Source organism: Heptranchias perlo, chromosome 8 (assembly GCF_035084215.1).
Source record: "Heptranchias perlo isolate sHepPer1 chromosome 8, sHepPer1.hap1, whole genome shotgun sequence".
In the NCBI taxonomy this organism is placed as follows: Eukaryota; Metazoa; Chordata; class Chondrichthyes; order Hexanchiformes; family Hexanchidae; genus Heptranchias; species Heptranchias perlo.
Genome location: NC_090332.1, coordinates 50,295,471 through 50,306,017, shown reverse-complemented (window position 1 = coordinate 50,306,017; position 10,547 = coordinate 50,295,471). Strand labels below are relative to the sequence as shown.

At 44.7% G+C, this 10,547-nt stretch overlaps 1 protein-coding gene across 2 annotated transcripts in view; it reads right to left on the bottom strand.

The window, feature by feature from the left end:
• Positions 1-6,537: 6,537 nt before the first annotated feature.
• scaf8 (SR-related CTD-associated factor 8) overlaps positions 6,538-10,547 on the bottom strand; it is a 333,661-nt gene continuing 329,651 nt past the window's right edge. The window contains exon 22 of one of the 2 annotated variants that reach the window (XR_010963680.1): positions 6,538-7,847. The gene's annotated coding sequence lies outside the window, so the exon portion shown is untranslated. The remainder of the gene's footprint in view (positions 7,848-10,547) is intronic. The other variant, XR_010963681.1, reaches the window with a different exon arrangement.

The following is a 10,547-nucleotide window of genomic DNA, read 5'->3' as shown; positions in this document are numbered from 1 at the left end:
TATATTGGATAGCCCCTGAAACCAGGCGCATTCATAACTTGTAACATTCATGCTGCTTGATGATTTACCTGATTGCTGTGTCCAGCCAGCCCTACCTGCTCACCAGCAGGGAACCCAGGTAGTGCAAGTGGCTAGCACCACTAGTACAGTGTGGCTGCAGGAAGTGGTGGAAGTCAATTGGGTAGTGAATCTGTGCTGCAATATAGTGCAGCATGGTAATGATGGGACCTTTGGAATTTTTAATGAGCAACAACTGGGCTGCTCAACGTTTGTGGGACTCTGATATTTGCAAAATATAAGGTACGGGTCCACACAGAGTCTGAACGGAGATCAGACATCGCACACATAAAACACAGGTGCAGGTCCCATCACACATCCTCCAATCTGCACGCCAGATCCCACTAATCTGCCGATCTGAGTTTGTACCGTGCCTGCGAGAGTGCGTGCACCAAGGTTCTCTGCTGATGCACTAGAGGACTTGATGCAAGAGGTGGACAGAAGGTGGGGCACCCTATATCCACGGGGGGACAAGAGGCCCTCCAGACATATGCTCCTGAGGCAGTAGGCGATGAAGTCAATGCCAGATGCATAGTGCCACGAACATGGATGCAGTGCAGGAAGAAGTTCAATGATTTGACACAAGTGGTCAAGGTGAGTGAGGTCAACTGTCAAGTGGCATCTCCTACCAACTGCACCACTAGTCGCATCCACTGCTCCACGCACTACACCACCATCACCTACATACCAACAAAATTCTTTCAATCAGTACTCAACTCCTCCAATCAAATGCTTCCTCTCACCCACACACATTACCACTGTTGCAAGCCGCATACCCACAGGTCACACACACTAGCAGCTATTCAACCATGACAGCCACATCACCCAAACAGCTTGCAGGACGCTCACTGACACAAGACCTGCTTTCTTGCAGGAGAAGGTGGTGCATAACAGGAGGCAGCAAGTGGCAGTGGCTCCATGGAACGTAAATCTGCTGTCCTCTCTCAGGATGACAGTATTCCTGTCCCACCCCTACCACTCTGCCAGTGCCCTTGCTGTTGCCTGTCAGCTGGCCAGCCCACTCCCTGTAGAGTACTGAAACTTTATTATAGAAATATAGGAAGTAAGGAACAGGAGTAGGCCATTTAGCCCCTTGAGGCTGTTCCGCCATTCAGTGAGATCATGGTTGATCTGTGACCTAAATCCATAGACCCGCCATAGCCCCATATCCCTTAATACCTTTGGTTAACAAAGATCTATCAATCTCAGATTTAAAATTAACAATTGAGCTAGCATCGACAGCCTTTTGCGGGACAGTGTTCCAAACTTCTACGTCCCTTTCCATGGGGAGGCATTTCCTAACTTCACTCCTGCAAGTCTTGTCCCTAATTTTTAGGCAATGTCCCCTAGTCCTAGTATCCAAGTACAGAAGACCTCCAAAAACAGGTACAAATGCATCAGCAGCCAGAAGCAATAATCCAGCAACTAACCTGTAACTCCTGCATGATCCCTATAAATAGCACTGGTGGGGAGGGGTACTCCATGGTGTTTAAGACCTGTTCAGCAGGAGCGTTGAGTTCCAAAATCCCATCTGTCCCTTTAAATCAGTGCTGTACACTGATCTACAGCATATTCTCCCTACTTTACATGTTGCTGGCGTTCGTTATCTGCGTATGTGCAAATGCCTTTACCAATATGGCATCCGGCACACATCACGCTAGAAGTGCGCGCGTGCACATTCCGGACGGCACTTTGGGTCCTTAGGAGTCCGCGTAGCGCCTACACAACGGGCGCTACGCGGCTTAATTTAGAGCCCAATGCCTCTATTAATAAAGATGATGTGGAGATGCCGGTGATGGACTGGGGTGTACAAATGTAAGGAATCTTACAACACCAGGTTATAGTCCAACAGTTTTATTTGAAAATCACAAGCTTTCGGAGGCTTTCTCCTTCGTCAGGTGAGTGTCGGATTCCTTGAAAATTACCGCATATATAGTCAGAGAACAATGCCTGGTGATTACAGGTAATCTTTCCAACTGCCTGTTATCAAGGCAATCAAATGAATTGAAAAGTGTTCAGACAGAGAAACATTAGATACCAGACTACTGAATATACAAACGGCCAGAACCAAAGACAGAGAGGGAGAGAGAGAGAGAAACATCCGAAAGGAAGAGAAAGAGAGAGAGTGACCAGTTGTATTAAAAACAGATAACTTTTTTTTCCGCTGTTGGGGTTACATGTAGCACGACATGAACCCAAGATCCCGGTTGAGGCCGTCTCTTGGCTATCAATTTCTGCTCGACAATTTTACGTTGTCGTGTGTCTCGAAGGCCGCCTTGGAGAACGCTTACCCGAAGATCGGTGGCTGAATGTCCTTTGACTGCTGAAGTGTTCCCCGACTGGGAGGGAATCCTCCTGTCTGGCGATTGCTGCGCGGTGTCCGTTCATCCGTTGTCGCAGTGTCTGCATGGTCTCGCCAATGTACCATGCTCCGGGACATCCTTTCCTGCAACGTATGAGGTAGTCAACGTTGGCGGAGTCACAGGAGTATGAACCATGTACCTGGTGGGTGGTGTCCTCTCGTGTGATGGTGGTGTCCGTGTCGATGATCTGGCATGTCTTGCAGAGGTTGCCGTGGCAGGGTTGTGTGGTGTCGTGGACGCTGTTCTCCTGAAAGCTGGGTAATTTGCTGCAAACGATGGTCTGTTTGAGGTTGGGTGGCTGTTTGAAGGTGAGTAGTGGAGGCGTGGGGATGGCCTTAGCGAGGTGTTCGTCGTCATCGATGACATGTTGAAGGCTGCGGAGAACATGGCGTAGTTTCTCCGCTCCGGGGAAGTACTGGACGACGAAGGGTGCTCTGTTGGTTGCGTCCCGTGTTTGTCTTCTGAGGAGGTCTATGCGATTTTTCGCTGTGGCCCGTCGGAACTGTCGATCGACGAGTCGAGTGTCATATCCCGTTCTTACGAGGGCGTCTTTCAGCGTCTGTAGATGTCCATCGCGATCCTGTCCATAGGGGATGGCCTCTTTGACGTGGTTAGGGTGGAAGCTGGAAAAGTGGAGCATCGTGAGGTTGTCCGTGGGCTTGCGGTAGAGTGAGGTGCTGAGGTGCTCGTCTTTGATGGAGATCCGTGTGTCCAAGAAAGAAACCGATTCTGAGGAGTAGTCCACGGTGAGTTTGATGGTGGGATGGAACTTGTTGATGTTATCGTGTAGTCTCTTCAGTGATTCTTTGCCGTGGGTCCATAGGAAGAAAATGTCGTCGATGTATCTGGTGTATAGCGTTGGTTGGAGGTCCTCTGCAGTGAAGAAGTCGTGCTCGAACTTGTGCATGAAAATGTTGGCGTATTGGGGTGCGAATTTGGTCCCCATGGCTGTTCCGTGTGTTTGGGTAAAGAACTGGTTGTCGAAGGTGAAGACATTTTGATCCAGGATGAAGCGGATGAGTTGTAGGATGGCGTCTGGAGATTGGCTGTTGTTGGTGTTGAGTACTGAGGCTGTTGCAGCGATGCTGTCATCGTGGGGGATACTGGTGTCGATCGACAGTTCCGACGGGCCACAGCGAACAATCGCATAGATCTCCTCAGAAGACAAACACGGGACGCAACCAACAGAGCACCCTTCGTCGTCCAGTACTTCCCCGGAGCGGAGAAACTACGCCATGTTCTCCGCAGCCTTCAACATGTCATCGATGACGACGAACACCTCGCTAAGGCCATCCCCACGCCTCCACTACTCGCCTTCAAACAGCCACCCAACCTCAAACAGACCATCGTTCGCAGCAAATTACCCAGCTTTCAGGAGAACAGCGTCCACGACACCACACAACCCTGCCACGGCAACCTCTGCAAGACATGCCAGATCATCGACACAGACACCACCATCACACAAGAGGACACCACCAACCAGGTACATGGTTCATACTCCTGTGACTTGGCCAACGTTGACTACCTCATACGTTGCAGGAAAGGATGCCCCGGAGCATGGTACATTGGTGAGACCATGCAGACACTGCGACAACGGATGAATGGACACCGCGCAACAATCGCCAGACAGGAGGGTTCCCTCCCAGTCGGGGAACATTTCAGCAGTCAAGGACATTCAGCTACCGATCTTCGGGTAAGCATTCTCCAAGGCGGCCTTCGAGACACACGACAACGTAAAATTGTCGAGCAGAAATTGATAGCCAAGAGACGGACTCAACCGGGATCTTGGGTTCATGTCGCGCTACACGTAACCCCAACAGCGGAAAAAAAAGTTATCTGTTTTTAATACAACTGGTCACTCTCTCTCTTTCTCTTCCTTTCGGATGTTTCTCTCTCTCTCTCCCTCTCTGTCTTTGGTTCTGGCCGTTTGTATATTCAGTAGTCTGGTATCTAATGTTTCTCTGTCTGAACACTATTCAATTCATTTGATTGCCTTGATAACGGGCAGTTGTAAAGATTACCTGTAATCACCAGGCATTGTTTTCTGACTATATATGCGGTAATTTTCAAGGAATCCGACACTCACCTGATGAAGGAGAAAGCCTCCGAAAGCTTGTGATTTTCAAATAAAACTGTTGGACTATAACCTGGTGTTGTAAGATTCCTTACATCTATTAATAAAGCCAAGGATCCCATATGCTTTTTTAACAGCCTTCTCAACTTATCCTGTCACCTACTTACGGCCCCAGGTCTCTCTGTCCCTGCACTCCCTTTAAAATTGTACCATTTAGTTTATATTGCCTCTCCTCGTTCTTCCCAACAAAATCTATTACTTCACACTTCTCTGCGTTAAATTTCATCTACCATGTGTCTGCCCATTTCATCAGTCTATGTCCTCCTGAAGTCTGTTTACAACATTGCCAATTTTCATGTCCTCTGCAAACTTTGAAATTATACCCTGTATATCCAAGTCCAGGTCATTAATATATATCAAAAAGAGCAGTGGTCCTAATACTGATCCCTGGGGAACACAACTGTATACTTCCCTCCAGTCTGAAAAACAACCGTTCACTATTACTCTCTGAATTCTGTCCCTTAGCCAATTTGGTATCCACGCTGCCACTTTCCCTTTAATCCTATTGGCTTTAATTTTGCTAATAAGTCTGTTTTGTGGTACTTTATCAAATGCCTTTCAAAAGTCCATATACACAACATCAACTGCACTGCCCTCAGCAACCCTCTCCGTTACTTCATCAAAGAACTCAAATTAAATTAGTCAAATATGATTTTTCTTTAACAAATCTGTGCAAATTTCATTTATTAATCCATACTTTTCCAAGTGTCAATTAATTTTGTCCCGGATTATTGTCTCTAAAAGTTTCCCCACCATCAACATTAAGCTGACTGGCCTGTAGTTGCCGGGTTTATCCCTCACCCTTTTTTTGAACAGGAGTTTAACATTTGTAATCCTCCTGTCCCCTGGCACCACCCCCATACCTAAGAAGGATTGGAAGATTGTGGCCAGAGCCTCTGCAATTTCCACCCTTACTTCCCTCAGTAACTGAGGATGCATCCCATCCGGACCAGGTGACATTTTACACTGAATAGTGCCAACCTTTTAAGTACCTCCTCTTAATCTATTTTTATTCTATTCACTATCACTACCACCTCCTCCTTTACTGCTACATTGGCAGCATCCTCTTCTCCAGTGACGACAGATGCAAAGTACTCATTTAGTACGTCAGCCATACCCTCTGCCTCCATAAGAAGATCTTCTTTTTTGTCCCTTCCTTTGACTACCCTTTTACTATTTACATGTTTATAAAAGACTTTTGGATTCCCTTTTATGTTAGCCGTCAATCTATTTTCATTCTCTCATCTTGTTCCTCTTATTCCCGTTTTTAGATCTCCTCTGTATTATCTGTATTCAGCTTGGTTCCCTACTGTATTATGAACTTTACATTTGTCATAAGCATCCTTTTTCTGTTTCATTTTATTCTCTATATCTTTAGGCAACCAGGGAGCTCTAGCTTTTCCTCTCATGGGAATGTGTCTACTCTGTACCCCTCCTTGAAGGCCTCCCATAATTCAATTACGGTTTTGCCTACCAATTAATGATTCCAATCCACCTGGGTCTAATCCCCTTTTTAACTCTCTGAAATTAGCCCTTCTCCAGGTAAGTATTTTTAGGTTTGGTTGTTCCTCGTCCCTTTCCATAACTACTCTAAACCTAATGATATTATGATCATCATTCACCAAATGCTCCCGTACTAAAACATGCTCCACTTGCCCCACTTCATTTCCCAGATCTATCTTTGTCGCCCAATGTTCTTAGGCCAGAGATCATCATTGTTGCTCTTCTCTGCACCTTCTCTAAGTCACAATGTCCTTTCTAAAGTAGCAGGACCAAAACAAAACTCTCAAATAGCATCTTACTAAAGCCTTCCAAACATTGTTATCATAATTCAACCATAGAGATTGCCATTGTAGACAGTGGGAATTTTTACCCACCTTTGCAGTTGGACTAAAGGATGTTACAAAGAGGCAACATTGCTTCAGATTATCTGAGAACTTTATCCAGTGCTCTACATAGACACCAGAAACATCAGAAATACATTTACAGACTTCCAGCTATATATTATTATTGAAAACCCTGAACTGATATCCCTCACAGGGACAAGGCTGGTTCTTGAGGATGGATCTAAATTTAACATGCATGGTATACATTGTTGAAGGACTATAAAGTGGGTATTAGGGGAGGAGAAGTGGTCATCTTTGGCAAGAAAGGAGTTGTTAAAAAAGTAATAAATAAGTCTCTGTGAGATTGATGGATTTTCCTGTCGAATTTATGGATGAGTCAAGAGGTTGTCAATTAGTGCTGCATGATTACAGAGTTACCTGCACAGCAGGGAGTATCCAGCAATAAGGATTGTCAGCAAGACTGGCCATTCACAGAGGTGCTAGGACTTGCTGTTTTCAGCCCCCCTTCCTATCTGGAAAATTACTGACAATGAAAATCCAAAGGATTTGTGTTTTTTGTATATATGTCTAAAACATACAAAAAAAGGACAGAAAAAGACCAGCTGCTCCATCAAACCTGTCACAAACTATACGCACCATGAAAACAATTACAATTTTTTTTTGCAATTTAACTGTCAATTTAACTTCCATACCTGGGGGAGGCAGGGGAACAAGTCAATGAATTTTCCTGTACCTATCATTTTTAAGATTAATTTTGCAATGGTAACAGGTTATCTATATCGAGGGAAATTGGTTTATATGCAGAAGCCTTGAAAAACAATGGTTTATTTTACAGGTCTTCAAGTAAAAGATAAATTATATTTCAATTTTTACATAATACAAGCAAAATTTACAATATCAGTGTGCATTTCTATTAAATATAATATTTATGAATTATAATGTACAATGCAACTCTAGCAATGCCTTTGTACCAATTCTATGTTGGAAACCTCTACAGGATCTGCCTCAGAAAAAGGTGCCACATCAGCCACAGCAGCATTTGTTATTATCCTTCAAATTCATCCAGCTGACATCAGTTGAATCAGTGGAGCTCTGATTGGCAAGGAGATGACCAGTGTACTCTTCATCTAGGTCCAATCATATTGCATGATATATTGGAACCTGACAATGTCATTGTATAGATTACATGTTCGTAACTTTTAGTTTTTGTGGCTAATGTGCTACTTTCTGTCTGGCAGGTGGAATGACAGATGACCTGTGTTCATTTCCATGGTGGCCTGTGCTGGAAATGTCTTCCTTCCAATGTGTTTCTGGAATGTTGCTTCTAGTGGACTTTTGGACTCACTGCTTTCTTCCTGCTCAGAGTCTTCGGAATCCTCTTCCTCATCAGAAACCATATGGTTTCTCACCAGGAGAGACGGTGATGTCAAGATATAGACACATTATCTGTGAAGGTATGAAATAAAAGATATGAAATAATGAACTTATTTTAAAAATATATATATTTCTTTGTCTTTTCTTGTGCTTATTATGATGAGGAATGTTAGTACTAAGAATAAAAAAGCTTTATGCATTGCACCTGGTATCAGTGGTGCTATATTTGACTTATTACTCCCAGGTCAAATATAGCAAGAACCTCTGCCCAATAATGTCAACAACAGAACACCCTCTACTACACCAATTTGAATTTTTCCATTTTCTGTATATCTTTGTCATCTCTCTGAGTGAGATCATAAGAGCATAAGAACATAAGAAATAGGATCAGGAGTGGGCTATATGGCCCCTCGAGCCTGTTTCGCCATTCAATAAGGTCATGGCTGATTTTCGACCTCAACTCTACTTTCCCGCCCGATCCCCATATCTCCGTATCCCTTGATTCACTAAGAGTCCAAAAATCTATTGATCTCAGTCTTGAATATACTCCAGGACTGAGCATCCACAGCCCTCTGGGGTAGAGAATTCCAAAGATTCACAACTCTCTGAGTGAAAAAATTTCTCCTCATCTCAGTCCTAAATGGTCTCCTCAGTCCCCTTATCCTGAGACTATGCCCCCTAGTTCTAGACTCTCCAGCCAGGGGAAACAACCACTCAGTATCAAGCCCCCTCACAGAATCTTATATGTTTCAATATGATCACCTCTCATTCTTCTAAACTCAGGAGAGTATAGGTCCATTCTACTCAATCTCTCCCGACAGGACAATCCTCTCATCCCAGGAATCAATCTAGTGAACCTTCGTTGAACCACCTCTAAAGCAAGTATATCCTTCCTTAGGTCAGGAGACCAAAACTGTATACAGTACTCCAGGTGAGGTCTCACCAAAGCCCTGTACAATTGCAGCAAGACTTCTTTACTCTTATACTCCAATCCCCTTGCAATAAAGGCCAACATACCATTTGCCTTCCTAATTGCTTGCTGTACTTGCATGTTAACTTTCTGTGTTTCATGTAGAAGGACACCTAAATCCCTCCGAACACCAACATTTAATAATTTCTCACCATTTAAAAAATATTCCATTTTTCTATTCTTCCTACCAAAGTGGATAACCTCATATTTCCCATCATTATATTCCATCTACCATCTTCTTGCCCACTCACTTAACCAGTCCAAATCCTTTTGCAGGCTCTTTGTGTCCTCCTCACAGGCTACTTTCCCACCTAGCTTTGTATCATCAGCAAACTGGGATACATTATACTCGGTCCCTTCATCTAAGTCCTAAATATAGATTGTAAATAGCTGAGGCCCAAGCACTGATCCTTGCGATACCCCACTAGTTACAGCCGCCAACCGGAGATCACCAGTCTAGTACCAATTTGTAGGTAAGTTTGTGGCTTCAGTCTGTACCAACTAGGAACTACAAAAACAACAACAACATGCATTTATATAGCAACTTTAACGTAGTAAAATATCCCAAGGTGCATCACAGAAGCATTATCAACACAAATTTGACACTGAGCCACGTAAGGAGATATTAGGACAGGTGACCAAACCCTTGAACAAAGAGGTAGGCGTTAGGAGATTATTAAAGGAGGAGGGAGAGGTGGAGAGGCGGAGAGGTTTAGGGAAGGAATTGAAGGGCATGGGGCCTAGATAGCTGAAGGCAAGGCCGCCAATGGTGGGACGAAGGAAATCAACGATGGACAAGAGGCCAGAATTGGAGGAACGCAGAGTTTTGGGAGGGTTGTAGGCTGGGTGAGATTACAGAGATTGGGAGGGGCGAGGCCATGGATGGAATTGAACACAAGGATGAGAATTTTAAATCTGAGGCGTTGCTGGACCGGGAGCTAATGTAGCTCAGCGAGCACAGGGGTAATGGGTGAACGGGACCTAATGTGAGTTAGGATATGGACAGCAGAGTTTTGGATGAGCTTAAGTTTTAGGTTAAAACTTCCCAACCTCACTTCCCAAAGACTCTTATGACAGCAAACGGAAGAGATTTTCATCCGATTAGAGTAGATCGGATATGAATACAGGTCCTAGACATGAAGGGCAATGGCCAAGAAATCCATTTGCTCAACGTCCATTTTTCGAGCGAGAATCAGGGGCTGAAGACACTAATCTGTAGTGTGGGCCGCACATGCTTGATCTGCACTGGATGTACTATTGGTTCGGGCTCAGCTCAGGCGCCTGCCTGAAAAAGCCTATTAAAATATTTAAATCAGGTTCTTTGTTTGTTTTAGGACCCGTTTGTGATATTGGTCTGTGGCAGCCCTGATTCGCCCATTCCTAACTTTGTCCAGCAAATCATAATGGTAACAGTGGGGAAGTAGGCTGCATGGGAGCTATTTAAAGGGATCCTCACCTTCACTCAGGTCAGTTGCTGGCTTGTCTTTTTAGGCTGATAGTGGACTTGTGGGCATTGATTTGGCTGTTTTGGCTGTAGTAGCAGTGAGTTTGGAGTTCTCAAAATAACTTTTTGGAGGTGCAGGAGCTTTTGGTTTCCCTTAACGACTATTATTTTTCTCATGGGTGCTCTGCTGGATCTGCCTTTGGGGCTGGAGGAGGAGGAGCAGCAGCAGCAGGAAGGATGACACCACAAGCCAGGGGATGCTGGGAGAAGTGGATAGAGGAGGGGAGTGCATAGGAGGCCCTACCCATTGCGAGTTTGCAGGAACCCATTTTCCAATCTCAACCTCAATATCCGTGGG